This window comes from Canis lupus, chromosome 1 (assembly GCF_003254725.2).
Source record: "Canis lupus dingo isolate Sandy chromosome 1, ASM325472v2, whole genome shotgun sequence".
NCBI lineage: Eukaryota > Metazoa > Chordata > Mammalia > Carnivora > Canidae > Canis > Canis lupus.
Window position 1 is genome coordinate 101,301,358 of NC_064243.1, and position 16,807 is coordinate 101,318,164.

At 44.7% G+C, this 16,807-nt stretch overlaps 1 protein-coding gene across 12 annotated transcripts in view; it reads left to right on the top strand.

Annotated features, from left to right (window-relative positions):
* Positions 1-271: 271 nt before the first annotated feature.
* PEG3 (paternally expressed 3) overlaps positions 272-16,807 on the top strand; it is a 32,400-nt gene continuing 15,864 nt past the window's right edge. For 2 of the 12 annotated variants that reach the window (XM_035712595.2, XM_035712600.2), the window contains exons 1-7: positions 272-414; positions 5,059-5,146; positions 7,163-7,197; positions 7,736-7,865; positions 11,649-11,785; positions 13,342-13,408; positions 15,052-15,128. The gene's annotated coding sequence lies outside the window, so the exon portion shown is untranslated. Of the gene's footprint in view, positions 415-5,058; positions 5,147-6,682; positions 6,727-7,162; positions 7,198-7,735; positions 7,866-11,648; positions 11,786-13,341; positions 13,409-15,051; positions 15,129-16,807 lie in introns of all 12 variants that reach the window. The other 10 variants (XM_025423724.3, XM_025423728.3, XM_025423723.3 and 7 more) reach the window with 8 other exon arrangements.

Consider the following 16,807-nt stretch of genomic DNA (forward strand, 5'->3'; position numbering starts at 1 on the left):
CCCCCCCTTTGTGTGGGGGTCACATCCACTCGCCCCCTCCCCCCCAGACCCTCTCTGGGGCCCCTAGTGTCAGCTCAGTTGACGTCAACCTCCTGCCTTCGCGCCAAGCTGTCGGCACGGCAACCATAGCCTGATTGGCAGGGCCCAGAGGCGTGGCGAGGGGCCCGGGGTGGGCAGCTCGGCCGCTGATTGGCCCGCACTGGAGCCCCGCCTCTGCGGAGAGCCTGACAAGGAGATGCACGCAGAGGCTCGGTGCAGACGACGGGAGCTGCAGGAGGACGAGGTCGGAGTGGAAGAGCGGGCATGTCCACCTTGGGCTGGTGGCGCCGCAGGGCGCCAGGAGCCCTGTGGGTGTGCTAGACCGTGCACGCGGGCTGCGCCCCGGTCGGCCCTGAGGCAGTGTGGTGAGGGGAGGTGAGTTGGGCCAGTCCCCATCAGTATGATGTCAGGAGGCGGCGCGGCGGTCACACGCTGCCGTCCAGGGACCCGGTCAGCGGTGCGGGGGACGGCCGTTGGACTTGGCCTGGCGGGGTCCTCCCTCAGCGGGCCCAGGGTCCTGGTTGCCGCACTTGCCGCGGGCGCCATCTTGTGTGGCCCGCCAGGGTCCTGGTGACGGGCCCTCCCTTTGAGGGGCCGCAGAGCGGGGGCACTGCTGCGCCATCTTGCCTGGTGGAGGTGGGGACAGGGGCGGGCTGGGCGCTGGGGGACTGCTGGGCGGCCGAGTCTCAGGGTGCTCCCTCCATTGTCGGCTGGGTCTGGAGGCTGCCGGCCACTATATCCATCCCGCGGCATCCCTGACAGGATGGGTCCCTGGGGCTGTCCCTGCATCCCTGCCCGTCCTTGGGGGCGGGGCCTGTTTTGCCGCAGTGGCGGCGGGAGGAGCCACAGGCTGCAGGGGGCGGGGCTGAGGGCTTCGTGCCTCCAGGGTACTTTCTCTGCGTGGTGAGAGGGTGGGAGCACCCCTCCCAGCCTACCCACCCTGGCGCCACCTTTGGTGTGGGCGGTAGCGTTGGCTGTACAGGCGCTCTTCTCATTGGCTGTCTGTGGGCTGGGGCGGGGCCAAGGGCTGTGGAGATTGCGGCTCGCCTGGGCTACGACAGTCTCGTTGGGCCCCGTCCGCCCTGGCGCCATCTTCGGTCTGGGCGGTAAAGTTGGCTGCACAGGCGCTCTTCTCATTGGCTGTCTGTGGGCTGGGGCGGGGCCAAGGGCTGTGGAGATTGCGGCTCGCCTGGGCTACGGCAGTCGTGTTGGGCCCCACCCACTTTGGCGCCATCTTTGGTGGGGTGGCCGATGTTTGCCGCGCAGGCGCGATGGTGGCTGGCTGGCCACATGGGGGGTGGGGCTAAGGGGCTCTGGTGGCCGTGGTGATCCTGTGTTCTATGCAGTGATTGGAGGCTGCGGGATTTTGACTACATAGCGCCTTCTTTGCTAGTTGAGGGTCTGGCTTTAAAGACTTGCCGTGATGTGGGATCTGGACTCAGACTTTTGAGAATGGGCCACGGTTAGTGACTGGGGGGCCGAATTACTGGCCGGGTCCCTGCATGTGGTCTGGAGAAGCCAGGCATTGTGTCTGAAGTTTGCCGCGGCAGCCGGCACCGCCGTAAAACCATTAGTCCTGAGGGACAGGGCTACAGGCCGTTGGGATGCCCTCTCCTTGTCCCGGGCCACTGTTCACCTATTGTCTGGGGACAGTTTTCACCTTGAGTGTGTCTGGCCCTATCTTTTGGCTGGAGATGTGTTGCGCAGGCCCTGTAGGGGTGGGGTCAGACCTGCGAGGCCCTGCCTACTTTGGCATTCTTTTTGTTGGCTGGCCAGTGGCAGCCGAGACTTAATGTGCAGGCGCCATCTTGAATGGTAGTGTGCCTAGCCCCGGGGTGCAGGGTGGATCCAAGGGGAGGGGCTCCAGAACTCTGTCCATTCTAGTACTGCTTGTTGGCCGGCAGGTGGCAGCCGAGACTTACTACACAGGCGCCATCTTGAGTGACAGTGGGGATGGCCGCAGGAGGAGGGATGGATCCAAGGGGAGGGGCTCCAGAGCTCCGCCCACTCTAGTACCATTTGTTGGCCGGCAGGTGGCACCGAGACTTATTGCGCAGACGCCGTCTGAGTGACAGTGGGGCTGACCTCAGGAGGAGGAGTGGATCCAAGGGGAGGGGCTCCAGAACTCCGCCCACTCTAGTTTGTTTTTTGGCCGACAGGTGGCAGCAGAGATTTACTGCACTGGCACCATCTTGAATGACAGTGCAGCTGCCCGCGGGGGGGGGGGGGGGCCGGGGGGGCGGGGGAGCCGGGGGCGGGCCCCTAGTACTATTTGTTGGCCGGCAGGTGGCAGCTAAGACTTACTGCGCAGACGCCATTTTGAGTGACAGTGGGGCTGGCCGTGAGGGGTGGGTGGGTCCAGGGTGCTGGAGAGCTCTGCCCACCCTAGTACTATTTGTTGGCCAACAGGTGGCGGCCAAGATTTACTGCACAAGCGCCATCTTGATTGACTGCCGCTGGCAATGGGGGGCAGACCCAAGGGAAGGGGCTGCGGAGCTCTGCCCACTCGCGCACTTATGTTGATCAACAGGTGACAGCTAAAGCTTACTGCGCGGATGTCACCATGAGCGATGGTATTGCTGGGAGCTGACCCAGCAGAGGGCTTTCGTGTATTAAGTGACTAACAGAAGACTGTAAAGTCCTACCCTTTGGATGGTTAGGTTTGTTGGCTTGGGGTGGTTCCCCGAGGCTTATTGCATCGGCCCCATCTTGAATGATGGCAGAGCTGCAGCAGGGGGTAGGGGGGCTGAGGGAGGGGCTGTCTTGTCCAGCAAGACCGACGGCCTACCGACACACATCTGCCCTAGTGCTCTGTTTGGCCAGTAGTTGGCTGCCAAGGCTGACTGTGCAGGCGCCATCTTGAGTGACTAGCAGAGCTGCCGGGGGGCAGTGGTAAAGGAGGTGTTTTCTCGTCCTGATTGATAGAACTGCAGACCTCTGCCTATCCATGTGTGGTGTTGGCCAGTAGGTGGCTGCCGAGGCTGACTGTGCAGGCGCCATAGCGAATGACCAGGGAGTTGCTGGGAGTGGCCTGAGGATGGGGCTGCCTCGTCCTTGAGTGACTAAAGGCAGCTACGGAGCCCTGCCCACCTTTCCTGGCCTAGAGGAGTCTGAAGTTTGCTGTGCGGGCGCCAATGTGGCTCGCCCAGAGCATTTGCTGCAGTGGCCACAGCATGGCGGCAGGCACAGTGTTTCCTGTGGAAGGATACCAAAGCCATACTCGGGCGTTTGGGGCAGGGCTCACCTGTGCAGTTCTGAGAATCAGTCTGAAATACTTGGGTTCAGATTTAGATATTTTAATAGGTTTGAGGAAGGGCAGGGTCTCAAGTAAGAAAACAGAAGGAGGGCTGTGGACATAAGTTTTGGGGTTTGGAGGGTCTGAGGGCAATATGGAGTTTACACAGAGAAAAAGGTCTAAACGCCTATGAACTAACTGGACAATTCAGAGCTGAGGATCGTTAGAAGAGGGGCATGGCATGGGAGATTATGGAGAGGAGGCTCCCTTGGCAGGTCAGGATGTGGTTTGGTGAGGGAGGGTGTGGGACCTCTGGAGGGGCGGAGCTTCCTGGAGCTGTGGGGCAGGGTTGCGCATGTGCAGAGCCCTTTGTGGCACTGTCACCGCGTTCTTTGGAGGAGAGCAACATTTCCAACACTGAATTAGCTTTCACCATGTTTCTTTATATACATCCTGGACTCCAGAAGGGGGAGTCTCTTCTAGTCCTAGCTCCAACAAAGGAGCTTGTTAGTCCCCACCCCTTTTTTTTTTTTTTTGGATGTAGTAGGGAAGGTAACATGTTAGATTCTTCCTTCCCAACCAGGTGGTGAGGGAAGATTAAGTATGTCCATCCACTGGTAAATATTATTATTGATATATAGTAGAGGCATAGTCGTGAAGATACTTCCTCCAGGTGCTTCTAATTGATTGAACACATGCTCAGGCATAGTAAGACTTGAAATAGGAAGTATTAATCCACTGGGAGCATGTTGATAATCTTTGAAATGTTATATAAGGTTAAGGCCTGATGTTACTACCTAATGATAGTGGTACTAAAGTCCTAATAGAAGTTAATATCTTCATGTTACTTAAATTTGCAGTAAAGTTAAGTTTCTGGTCCTGCATCATTGACTATTGAATGGCAAAACTGGAGTTACAATTCTACATATTCTTGCTATTCCATATGGACTCCATGGAAAATGTCAGTAGATGTTCTGTTTTTCAAAATGACAGTAGGTTGATTTATAACAGTCTGTCATGAGATCTAAGATTGAGTTCTCTGAGCATCTGCTTTTCTCTAAAGTGAGAATCAGAAAGTTAAGTGTTGTGGTGAAGAGTGACAGAGACAATAAAAGTAAGACGTTAAGCACTGTAAGGCATGTAGTTAGTAAGTAATGATACTATAGCTATTTTTCCTCCCAATTTTTGCCTACAACATGCATCCTTTGCTTTTAGAGGGACAATCAGTGTCACATAGTTAATAAACGGGAAGTTGGATTCTTGGATTGGTTTCTTAATCCAGAGCACTGTGTCTTTACTATTTTGCTGTGCTTGTTAGAAAGGATTCTGGGGGCAGCCTGGGTGGCTCAGGGGTTTAGCGCTGCCTTCAGCCCAGGGTGTGATCCTGGAGTCCCGGGATTGAGTCCCATGTCAGGCTCCATGCCTGGAGCCTGCTTCCCCCTCTGCCTAGGTCTCTGCCGCTCTCTCTCTCTGTGTGTCTCTCATTAATAAAATAAATAAAATCTTTAAAAAAAAAAAGGATTCTGGGATACTCAGAAATTGACTTGCATACCCATTGACATAACCTCATTGGGAAAAGGCTGTAATGACAGTCCAAGATACAACATGTCACACAGGGAGCAGTGGGCCCTTCCATCCTGGGAGGGAGAGTTCTCCTTCCTGGTCTCATCTGACCTCTGCCACTGGAGGAAATGAAGATGCACGTGTTGTGCAGTCATTTTCAGCCTGAGGAATCTGGTATATATACAAAGTAAATTATCTCATGTTTTCTTTTTCTTCTGCAGCTTTGCCTTTTCCAGCTTCTGCCCTTCTCAGAGACAGCCATCAAGAGGAAGAGGGGACTAGGTGCAAATACTGGGTGGCCAGGCCCAGGTGAGCTGAATTCCCTTCTCACAGTGCTGCACTCATCCTTGGAGTGAACACATTCTTCCTCATCCTGACACTTTCCTACTGCATATGTGTTCCATATAGCCATGCAAGTGCCATTTGTGCTCTGAAAATTCAGACTCCTCTGGTGAATTCTGTGTTTGCTGGAAATTTTCTTTGGCCTCATGCTATCCTTTTCAGTTTCCTACTTCTATTTCCAATACTCAGCTGCACCTTCAGGCCTACTCTTTCTCTCTTGTCGGGTGATTAAAGAAGTATGAGAGATTCATCTGTTCATCTATCAAACATGGCCCTGAGTGGGAAAGGAAGTGTTTTCCTGGAGCTCGTAGTCTATTGGGTAATGAAAAATGTTGAAAAAATAATTGTATCATTCATGTCTTTGAGAGAGAACATTGACTATGAACAGTTAACCTGAAAAAGGCCATGTAGGGCCTTCCTGAGAAGGTCATTGAGGCTAAGTCTGAGCTCTGTAGAGGGAGGATGATAGTCTTAAGCAGGGGGGACAGAGGCATTCTAGAGATAAGAGCCAAAAGTCTAGGATACCTGGAGCAAAGGAAAGAATTGAGTGGCATTTGATCAAAGTGGGGAAAAGCCATTTGGAGCTGTGTTGTGAAAGGCCTTGCAGTGAGAGGTAAGTATATGGGCTTGATATGAAGCATAGTGGGAAACCATTGAGGTGTTTTAGCCATGAAAGTAACCTGGGAATCAGCTTTGTGTTTTAAACATACCATATGGTTGTGGGGTCCAGAAGGGGGGAGTGTGGAAACAGTGGTTGCAGGGAGGCCACCTCAGGTCTGGGTGAGATATGATGGCTTGGTTTCGGGTCAAATAAGTGAAGTGAATGGATTTGAGAGAGGTACTAGGAGACTCAGTAGGGCTTGTACTTTCTTTCATGGCTTGCAGATGAGATGTAGTGAATCATATTGTGTGGGAAAGTGAGAAAAATAACAAAGGTTGTTCATTCCATCAGAATGGACATTCCATGTCCATTTGGACATCCATGTATGGACATTATGCCCAATCTGGGACAGGACTGTGCTAGACTTTGTGTCCTTGGAAGTGGGTAATATAATCACTGGCCTCAGTGTCTACTGAATGAGAACTCTAGTTAAATGAACAGTAAGGAAACATGCTTACCAACACAGGTGTCTATGCTGATGGTATATTACCATCTGGAGAAAAGCTCACATATTGTTCCAGGTGGGCCCCATGGAATGGATTAGTTTATTCCTAGCCTCAGTGTATGCTCCAAGTATCCAATGTCTGGTACTTAAGCCTGTGAAGACTCAGAAACCTAACTTTAGCTAAGGACTCATCTTACATTAGTAAGTCCACATGAATGAAACTCAGGAGACTTAAAGATACTCTACTGACATATTAGTTTACGTTGAAAAATAGTGTGACTAAAATACAGTGTTCCTTTATTCTCAATTTTGGTTCATCAAATTATGGTGGGAGATAACTACAGTAGTGACCCAAATGCTCAGAAGTATGAATGATCAGCAGATTCTCTCCCCGTAGGCAGACCTATATGGGAAATGAAACCTTAATGAGAAGGTTGCTGGGTGAGTATGAAATGACAATGAGAGGATGTGGACAGGGTTTAATAGCACTGACCTATAAGGTAGCCTGGTGCCACCATCTGGTTGCATTGAAGCTCTTGGTAGGGTTACTAGGACATCAGAGGCCCCCTATCTACAGTCCCCTTCCTCCCTAATTTTATTCAAATTAGGTCTGAACAGAGTAGCCCTTTCCTGTACGTGGTTAGATGAACCGTGCTTTGTGTCCTGCCTTTTCATGCCCTTCCTCTTTTAGGGAAAAAAAAAATCTGATCAGCTAATTACTGACATTAAAATACGTTTAGATAAGTCAACGTAGCTAAGAAGACATTCTCTTTAAAGTAGCTTTATTCATTTGCAACTATTTGGGATCTGATCATTAAACTGAACTCTTAGATACTATTTTCCTCTCTTCTGAAATTTTTTGGGGAAACCCCACAAGAATGGACAACAACAAGGAAATTTCGCTGCATTGTGGTAAGTGCTGAGCTTATGTGATAGAGGTAAGCCCAGGGTAATGTGGAGATTACCTGACAGGAGCCATCCAAAAGACCAGAGGGTGGAGATCGTGGCCAGTGTGGTAGGAAGAGTGGTCATTTCCTCTTCGCTGACATTCCCATATAAAATTCATCCTCCAGCAGCCCCTGTTGTCCATATGCTCCTGTTCACGGTCAATTGAACAAGACCAGACCCCTAAGCCTAGAGCAGTGGTTCTCAAAAGTATAGCTTCTTGAGTGTTTCTAGGAATGCCTCTTTCAAAGAAGCACAGACCTCCTAAATCGAAACACCTGGAAAGGCAGGTACATATTTCATAAGTATCTCAGATGGCTTTTGGCACCAAGTTTGAGAACCACTACCCTAGAAGAATTTGAGCCATGGTGTGCGCTTATAGATTTGGAAAGCTTGGGTTGCTTAGTCTGTTGGCCCTGGGTGCTTCACCGGGAGGTGAGGTAGGACTGGGTCGGGGGCAGCATTTACCCATATACATGCTGAAGTAGAGAATGTCGGTCTGCAGAAAGAGGCAGGAGACTGGAGCAAACGAGAAGAGAGAGGAGACCGCACACCATGCTGTCCCTGAGAAATGAAGAAAGTAACTGCCTCGCTTCCTGACTTTAAAGTTCTCAATTCCAGCCCCCTCGGATGAGGTAGGTAGAATGAGTGAGGGGGCTGAATCTAGGTGCACCATGAGAGGGATCAAAGTAAGTAAGTATAGATGGGCTTGGAGAAGCTCTCATGGAGCTTCTGTCTCAACTGATGGGATATGGGAAGCCCAAGGTCAAACCAGTGGGGTCCCGGGATTCCTTGATCTCTCCTTACATGTCCCACTCACATCTCCAATCCTCTGCTCTGTGTTCTTTAATTGAGTTCTTCCCAGTTGAGTTGAACACTTGACCCAGTGATCCTTTGATTGAGGCGAAAGACACCCCCATTCATGCCTGATGAATTCCATCTTTGTTTCAGTTATGTTGTGAGACCCATATTTTTGTTTTCTGTTCATGAAATGGAAAAGTAAAGTGTTTTAAAACATTTAAATAGCACAAAAACCACAATGGCAACACTTGTCTTGGCAATACCACAGTCGTGTGGTTTTAGGTGATCAAGTTCATGTCTGAAATTTATTCAGATGCTTATGCATATCACATTACCTGGTTAGATATCTAATATATATAAGAACAGATATTTGGAGCTTAAAGAATAGCTAGAAATCCATAAGCTCTTCTGCCCAGGGTGGAGAGTGAGACTGGTTTCTGTCATTTGTCTCCTCTCTTTCCCTCCTCTTGGAATTAGTGGTCTTCCTTGGCACCTGGTCCCTTTGTGTCTCTACCTTGGCTCCTGTTTGCCAAATGTGGTCAGACCTTTTAAGATCCTGCCCTTGACTACTACTTAACCCACTTACTGCAGAAAGCAGAGGGAAATGCAGAATGTTCAGTAACTAGGGGCCTGTGAGGGTCCACCTCCAAGTCAGGAAATGAAGGTGATAGGTTGGGCATATGGCCAGAATTCAGTTTGAGTTGTGAGACAGAGGGGAGGGCTTTTGTGTGGAGCGCCATCAAGTGGTGCACAGGCTTGAGTGGGGCGGTATACAGATAGTAGAGGACTCCATGGGAGCAATGTGGGGTGGCCTGAGGGGGAGATGAAGTGTCAGAATAAGCAGGGGCCATGGACTGAGGACCATCACAACAGAGGGAATGTTGATAAACAGTAACAAGCAGAAAGGAAAAGGAAAGACAAAGAGGAATTGAATTTACTTCCAAATTTTTTATTCAAAAAAATTTTGATTGTGAACTCAGGATAATACTTAAACTAAAATATAAAAAGAAATGGAAGTATATTTTATTATTTTTTTATTTTCCCTGGTTTATGAATAGTCTCTATACAAGTTCATATGGAACTTTTCTTCTGGTTTAGTTTATACGTACTTCCATATGTTTAAATATCTATGTAGTTGTTTTAGCATATGTTTTTATTTTAACACAAACGAGAGCACAATTCATTAATGTTTCATACTGAAGCTACAAGAGTGGTTCATAGGATGTGAGACGATGGTTGGGGGGAGCATGTGATACATCATCTGGAGAGCACATAGAATAGGTCCACCACATTTTCAGTCTCCATTTACGTGTGTGTGTGTGTTTCTTTGTGTTTTTACATGTACTATTTTGTGGCTGTTTAACAGTGTCTACGAGAATTTCCATATAAATACATTTTCATCTATAGCTTTGCTTTCTGCAAAAAACACATTACATTTCTTTGTGTGGACATTTTCATTTTTTCGTGTACGTATATGAGCCATGTGTGCTGTACAATTTTATACCCTATTATTTTAAATTAATGTTTCCACAGCTTTTTTATATTAATGGTTTCCATGAAGTTTAAATAAACCAGCGTGTCTATAGAATGGAATACTATGTGGCCTTCAGAAAGAATGACGTAGATCTGTATGTGCTAGTATAGAAGGATTAACCATCATAGATTACTAGGTTTTAAAATGCACACACAAGGGGGTACCTGGTTGGCTCAGTGGGTAGAACATGTGACTCTTGATCTTAGGGTTATGGTTTGAGCCCCACGTTGGGTGCAAAATTTATTTAAAAAAATAAAAGTAGATATAAAATGCACACTTAATGCAGAACTCCTAATGTGATCTCATTTGGGTAAAAATGAGATGCTACTCTATATGGATGTTAAAAGGTTTAGTATAGCTGCAAATTTGATCAATGTATGTGGCTTATAATTTCTACATTAAATACCCTGTCATTGAACATTGTACTATCGTTTGTAATCAGAACATAAAGTTATAAAACTTTTGGAAAACATGACTACATAACATTCATTAGAGATTTTATCTGTTTTCATTCCTTCCTATTTGATAAAAATTTTGGAGGAATGCTGTGTTTTTAGTGCACTCATTTATTTTGATGTGAATAAAGTGTATTTGTTTTGAGCTTAGTGGCCTTAGGCTTCCAGGATGGAATACTGGTGCTGAAATACAGAATTTCTTGTCAGGAGGCCAAAACTGGTTTTATTATTCTTTCCTAATGTTAAAGGCTATCTCCAACCATCTTAGAAATGCATACTTGAATAACTGGTCAGAAATTAAAGTGTTGGCCATCTCCTCTTGTTACTTTTATTAAAATTACCTTACTGCTTAGTCCTCAGAAAGTTCATAGTTTGTATTTAAAGTTAATGCTTTTCTTGACTGAAAAAACTTTATTATAAATTAAATCCCACATGTGTATATACTTCCAGGCAAGTCAGTTTGGGGACTGTATTAGCCCTGCTAGTGTATTTGTCCTAACACATCATTGTGTTAGAAGAAGACTTTGTTATCATATGTTTGGGTCATTTTACAGACAACCCCCTGCTCCCATCATACACATACCTTCTTCAAAATTCTCCTGATATATTTGTACATATATTTATCTAGAGGAACTGGATTCTCAATTTGTCAAAGCTCCCAACCCTGTTACGGAATTTCAGTTTATGTTCAAGAAAGGATTAACGATAATTTCCACATTCCCATCCTAAAACATATATTTTTATTTATTTAGGACTTGTTTTATATCCTTCTATAAATTTTTAAAATTTTTGTTTGGAGTTGCAAATATTTTGTTGAATTTATTTATGGGAATTTATTTATTTTGTTATTAATGGGATTATTTTCTTGTATTTATTGACCAGGTTTTTCAGCTCAAAATGCTTTTTTCACATGATGCCTTTCATTTCTTTTTCTCAGTTGTGTTTGGTAGGTTTTCTCCAGGCTAGTGTTGAATGATGGTTGTGGAGGACCACCCTTCCGTGTTCCCACCTTTAGTTGGAATACTTTTTAGTGTTCAGTCTGCTTGCGTTTATTTGAGATCTTTATTCTTAAATGGTCTCCTAGTTTTTAGCCTTTGCTAGGAATATATAAGAAGCTATTGAAGTTAGCAAATGCTTTTTAACATGTAACAGTGTTCACAGGATCCCCTTTCCCCCTTTAATCGATCATTTAGAATAGTCCACTAGAATTGGGGTATCTTCCTTGTGTTCCTAGTATAGGCTTTTATGATCATGGGCTATTTAGGCTTTTCTAGGTTGGATTTATTAAACGTTTTTGCATTTAAGTACAAATATGTTTATTGGACCCCTCTGTGTTCCAGTCCTGTGAAGATAAAATATGATGATGGAAAATGGCCTTCCTTGCCCTCAGGGACTTTAGGGATAAGTATGGGAACTCTCATTTCTACTGGGTTCCTGTATCTTCAAGCACATCTCTCATAATATGTGTAAATTGTTACTGTTGGCCTTTCTGGGCTGTCCTTAGAGGGATTCCCCCTCAGCTTCAACATCTCATGTGATCGTATCAGGCAAACCTTTAGCCAGCTCCTTTTTAATGCTTTCGTATCAGCCACATCCAAACCTGTATCTTCTGTTTTCTTCAACGGTAGACATGGCTGTTGCCATGGAGGCAGAAGCTGGACTGGGGAAGTGGGGGCGAAGTGGGTAGAGCAGTTACGCTTTTGATTGGCCAGAGGCACTGTCACAGGATGAGTTCACCTGGGATCTCGGTCTTCCTGAGTGTAAGGTGAGTATGTAGCCCTAGCAGATACTAACTCAGAATGTTTGACCCCCACTTTTAGTTGCCCTTTGAGCTGCAAAGGCAGCTCTGGAGGTCAGAGTTGAGTCAGGGGCAAGGGTTGGGTCATTCAACCAAAGAGCACCTCACTTTGTCTCACAGGGCTCACCTGCTATCAGGTACCCCTGTAGGAGGATGTCAACCAGTAGTTCCTCTTCCTGAGTTTGACTCTTGTTGACTGATAGGACTGCAGTTATACAGTAGCACATTGACAACATAACACTTCTCTGACATGCGCTTGTCCCTTTCCATGGCTCCATGTGTAAAATGTCACCTGCCATCATTTACTGGGGTAGCTTTTTTGTGCTGCCAGTGTTACCTTTTATAAACTGGAAGTTAGATATACATATAAGGACTTAATTGTAGAGGGCAGCTGACTTTTTAGCTTTTTTCCCCTTACTAATATCTTATCTACTTGACCTTAACTAGAGACTTGCTAGTTCAAAAAGAATGGGCATTTTTTTTCTTTTTTAAAGATTTATTTATTTATTCATAAGAGGCAGAGAGAGAGAGAGAGAGGCAGAGACACAGGCAGAGGGAGAAGCAGGCTCCATGCTGGGAGCCGGATGTGGAACTTGATGCCGGGTCTCCAAGATCACGCCCTGGGCTGAAGGTGGCGCTAAACCACTGGGCCACCGGGGCTGCCCAAGAATGGGCATTTTTAATGTTTTTAAACCATTATGCTGAAACAGCATCTGGAAACATGGTTCATGTCTGCATCAGGCAGCTTCTCACCAATGTCAGTTTTTCTTTTTGATTTTTATTTTTGAAATACTTGCCCAAGTGATAAGCCAAAAAAATATTCACTGTAATAAATTACATATCTTTGACTTCTGGTGTAACTGTGTTGGATCTTACCATTGATTTTAGGAACTGTGTTTTTATTTTTATGTTGAGACACTTATCTTTCTGTTGCTCTTTCTAAGAGCTTTTCACATTTTGAATATTAACTATCACCTATGTTGCAAAATATTTTTCCTCCTCCTTGTCTGGTTTGTTTTGGTTGTTTTTTATAGTACAGAAAATTTTTATTTTCATGTCTGCTGTTGGAATTCTGCTTGAGCATTCTCCCTGTCCCTGTTCTTTGCTGTTGCAAGTAAATGATGCCTCTGTGAACATATTTGAGAATTGTATCTGTGGGCAGATAGGTCTGTCAGTTAGGTTTCAGAGGGAGAATCATTAGGATAGGGGATGGCATAATAATTGCTGGAGACCTGAAGAGTATATTCAACTTATAGCTGCAATTTCTACATGTCATTTCTGGGTTTCAGAAGTTCCAAAGTTGATTCTTTGGGGTTTTCTAAATTGCCCGCCATCTGGTTTATTGTGTGACCTTGGACTCCAGTAGGGTGGGATGGGCAGGGAAGGGAGGAGACCCCCCCGCCCCAGCATTAAGATGTCAGTGTTACATGCATCCATTCAATGGGCAGCACAGTCTCTAAGGCCTCTACTAGTTCTTTTGTTTCTTGTTTTGTTTTTAACTTTGGATTTATTTTTTTGACTAGGTAATACATGCTCATGGTAAAAAAAATAAAATAAAAACAAAAAAAAAGGAGAATATACAGTGAAAAAGTAAGTTTCCCTTCTCTTCCTGGCAGCCCCCAGTTCCCTTCTCCAGAGGCCAGTCCTTATTAATCACTATTAATAGTCTCCTATATATCGTTACAGAAATCATCTAAGTAAATGGATCTGTTTTTATAGTTTCTTAGAATGCTATACACTTTGCTGTGTCCCATTTTGCAGTTAACGGGTCTCCAGGATCACACCCTGGGCCGAAGACAGGCGCTAAACCGCTGAGCCACCCAGGCTGCCCTGGGTTATTTTCTTTTTAAGATTTTTATTTATTTGAGAGAGAAAGAGAGCAGGGGGAGGGGAAGAGAGAAAGAGAGAAGCAAACTCCCTGCTGAACAGGGAGCCCGATGTGGAGCTCGATCCCAGGACTCTGGGATCATGATCTGAGCCAAAGGCAGAAACTCACCCAGGCACCCCTTATTGTCAGGTTAGAAATGCCCATCCTTGTTCCATAATTATAAAAAGTAATCTTTTATTTACTTTATTTTGATTTTAGTTTTAGCATTTTTATATATGGTAATTTTTTCCCTTAAGTGAATGATTGGCTAGTTTTTATTAAAGTAACTCATACATTCCTTACTAGTTTGTAAATGCCACTTTTCATGCCAATACTGAACACTCGACTATGTATTGTCAACTCAGACTAAGAAATTCCTAAATGAATCCGTTTCTTTTGTCATAAATTACTAGTGCATCTTTTTTGTTGTATTTCATTGGCTTTGGTGGTATAAACAAAACCATCATTTGTTATTTTTATGTAGTTTTTCTGCCTTCAGGCATATTATAAAATAACTTTCTTACCTGAGATTATGTTAAAATATTTTTTAAATGTTATGTATGATTTGTTGGCCTTTTGATACATGAGTTTGTAAAATATTGATAGAAATGGAATTCTTCCATGTCAACTTTAGAATCACTGCCAAGTTCGCCAAAGTTAATATTCTTTGAGGTTCCATTAAATAGTATAGATTAATTTGGGGGGGGTTTCAGAACTTTAATATGCTAGATCCATATATCTCCCATAATTATATTATGTCTTCTCAGTTATTGTCTTTTATTATTATAATATAATTTGTAGTTTTATTAACATGGTTGTCGTTACCTTTTATTAAATCTTTTCTATCTTTACAATAGTAGTTCTCTTCCCATTTTTTAAAATTTGTAATTGCTGGTACATTTTAGGGAGTCTGTTATCAGTGATTCCTTATTGTGATCCATTGATCACAGTATCTGAGTGGAGTCTTATATGACTAAATGATAGTTTTAGATCTTTCTTTATGCTTCAGATTTGTTTTTCTTGCCTTGTAATTGGCTAGAACTCTGTAGAATCATGTTCAACAGTGATAGGGTTAAACACTTTTGTGTCTGCTTTTATAACTGACTTTGGTCTGTGGTTTGTTAGTGCTAGCTTTGTCTTGGGTTTTTTAATTACTCTGGTTTCATAAAGATAATTTGAAAGCTCTCTCTTTCTCTTTGGTTCGTTTATATGACATGGGAATTGGCCTTTTCTTGAATAGGATATATAAGGCCTCATCTCTAATGCTGAGTTCACAGACATTTGGAGAATTAATTTTCTGACACTCTTTTTACATTTCTTTCATGTTTATTTGTCCATGTATTTTTTTTCTTTAAAATGTCTGCAGGTCCCTGGCATTTTGACTCTGTTCCTGTGGATAGCTGCTTGTTCTGAAGTTCCAGAAAGGATCTTATTCCCAAACAGGTATCCTGTTGCCTCCAGGAAGTTGGACTAGTGTTTTCTAGGGGACTGGGGTTTTCTCTGGAATCTGGATGCCAAGAGCAGACTTGGGCTTTCTGCCCTTGTGTCTTTGCCATTCAGGCATGCTGGTTTTTGAGAATGGTGCTTTTGTCAGAGACAGTACCTTTTAGCCAAGTCCTGTGTGAAATTGACTGTTTTCTGATCCAGAGTATCCCACCAGTTCCCCAGAACCTTAACACTTGCCCCTTTCCTTCCCCTGCTTTGGAATCTTCTGCCCAGAGGGGTATGACCTAGTACCCTTCTCTCTGTTGGTACCTGCCCTAGGACAGGGCAGTCAGGGAGGCAGTGCTTCATTCACATTCGTGATGGATTGTGTTTGTGAGGTTGGTGCTCCCGAGGACAGAGGTGGGAGAGGGCATGGGAGAACAGTGTGTACATGAATAGAGTGCAAGCCTATCACTGCCAGGGGGACCCAGCATGGCATTGCTTGCTACATTTACTCCTAAATAATAAACACCTTGTTTTCTCTTTAGATATTTTTAAAAAAAGACCTCTTACTTTTAAATGTGCTGGTTTCCTTTTAAAACAAAAGCAGAGACTATGCTGCATATGCTTTAGTTCTTCTCTGGAAGTAAAGCCAGAAGTACAAAACTGACAGGTGAATAAATTGACCCACCCAAGCCTACACTGTGTTCCCAGAGTGCCTATTCCCTCATACTATTTGTGGCTGTCCACAGGGAGAAATGTGTAGCCTTAACTGGTTACGTTATACTCAGTCTAAAGGATTTTTCAAAAAAGATGGTCAGATAATAAAAATGAAGACAATGAGGGAAATAAATGAAAACTACAGAGGATTATCAAAGCTGTTTCTTTCCAGACAAATAAACCTTGGCAAGATTGATCAAGGCTATTGCATGAAGAAGTTTGATGGCCACTGTATCATATTCTTACAGAATAATGTGTTTATCACCTGTATAGGGTTTCTGTAGCTTCACCAAAATTGCATTTAATTTTCCCCCAGTGTACTAGGCAGCATTGTAAGATAGCTTCATGTATACCCCCAATGGCTTCCCACCCATTTGTCTAGGAATACCAAGAAGGGGCTGCTAGAAAAGGGTGGGGGGGAAAGGAGGCGACACACCAGAATGTCTTTTAAAAGCAGTGGCAGAGGTTAACCCAGGATGTTCTCTCTCCCCAGAAACTTTGCTGTGTTTCTGCAGGCACACAGTAACATATGCCTTTATCTAAAACCAATCTAAAGTGGATTTGTGTTTGTTATTTTCAGTATGTTATTTCAGTGTTGATACCTGACTTTGTGTCAGGCAGGCACTAGAGGATACAAGAATAGAAAAGTTAATCTCTAATCAATCCATTTAGTAGAGTTTACAGTTTGCTATAGGGAGAGGGGCATGTTAACTATTTAAAAATAAATGTGATGAGTGCTTGCAACACCGAAGAGATGAAGTACATCAAGAAGCCTACCTGAGGAAGTGCTGTTAGCAGAGCCTCAGACTGGGTTTTGGGAGTCGCACTCATCAGAAGAGTGTGCGGTGCTGATGGAAGGATTCCTAAGTATACCTGCAGACTGTGCCACTCTGGCCAGTAGAACTTTCCACAACAATGGAGATGTTCAGGAATAATCAGAAATGGCAATTTGGTCCCCATTCCCTATAGCCTCCTTT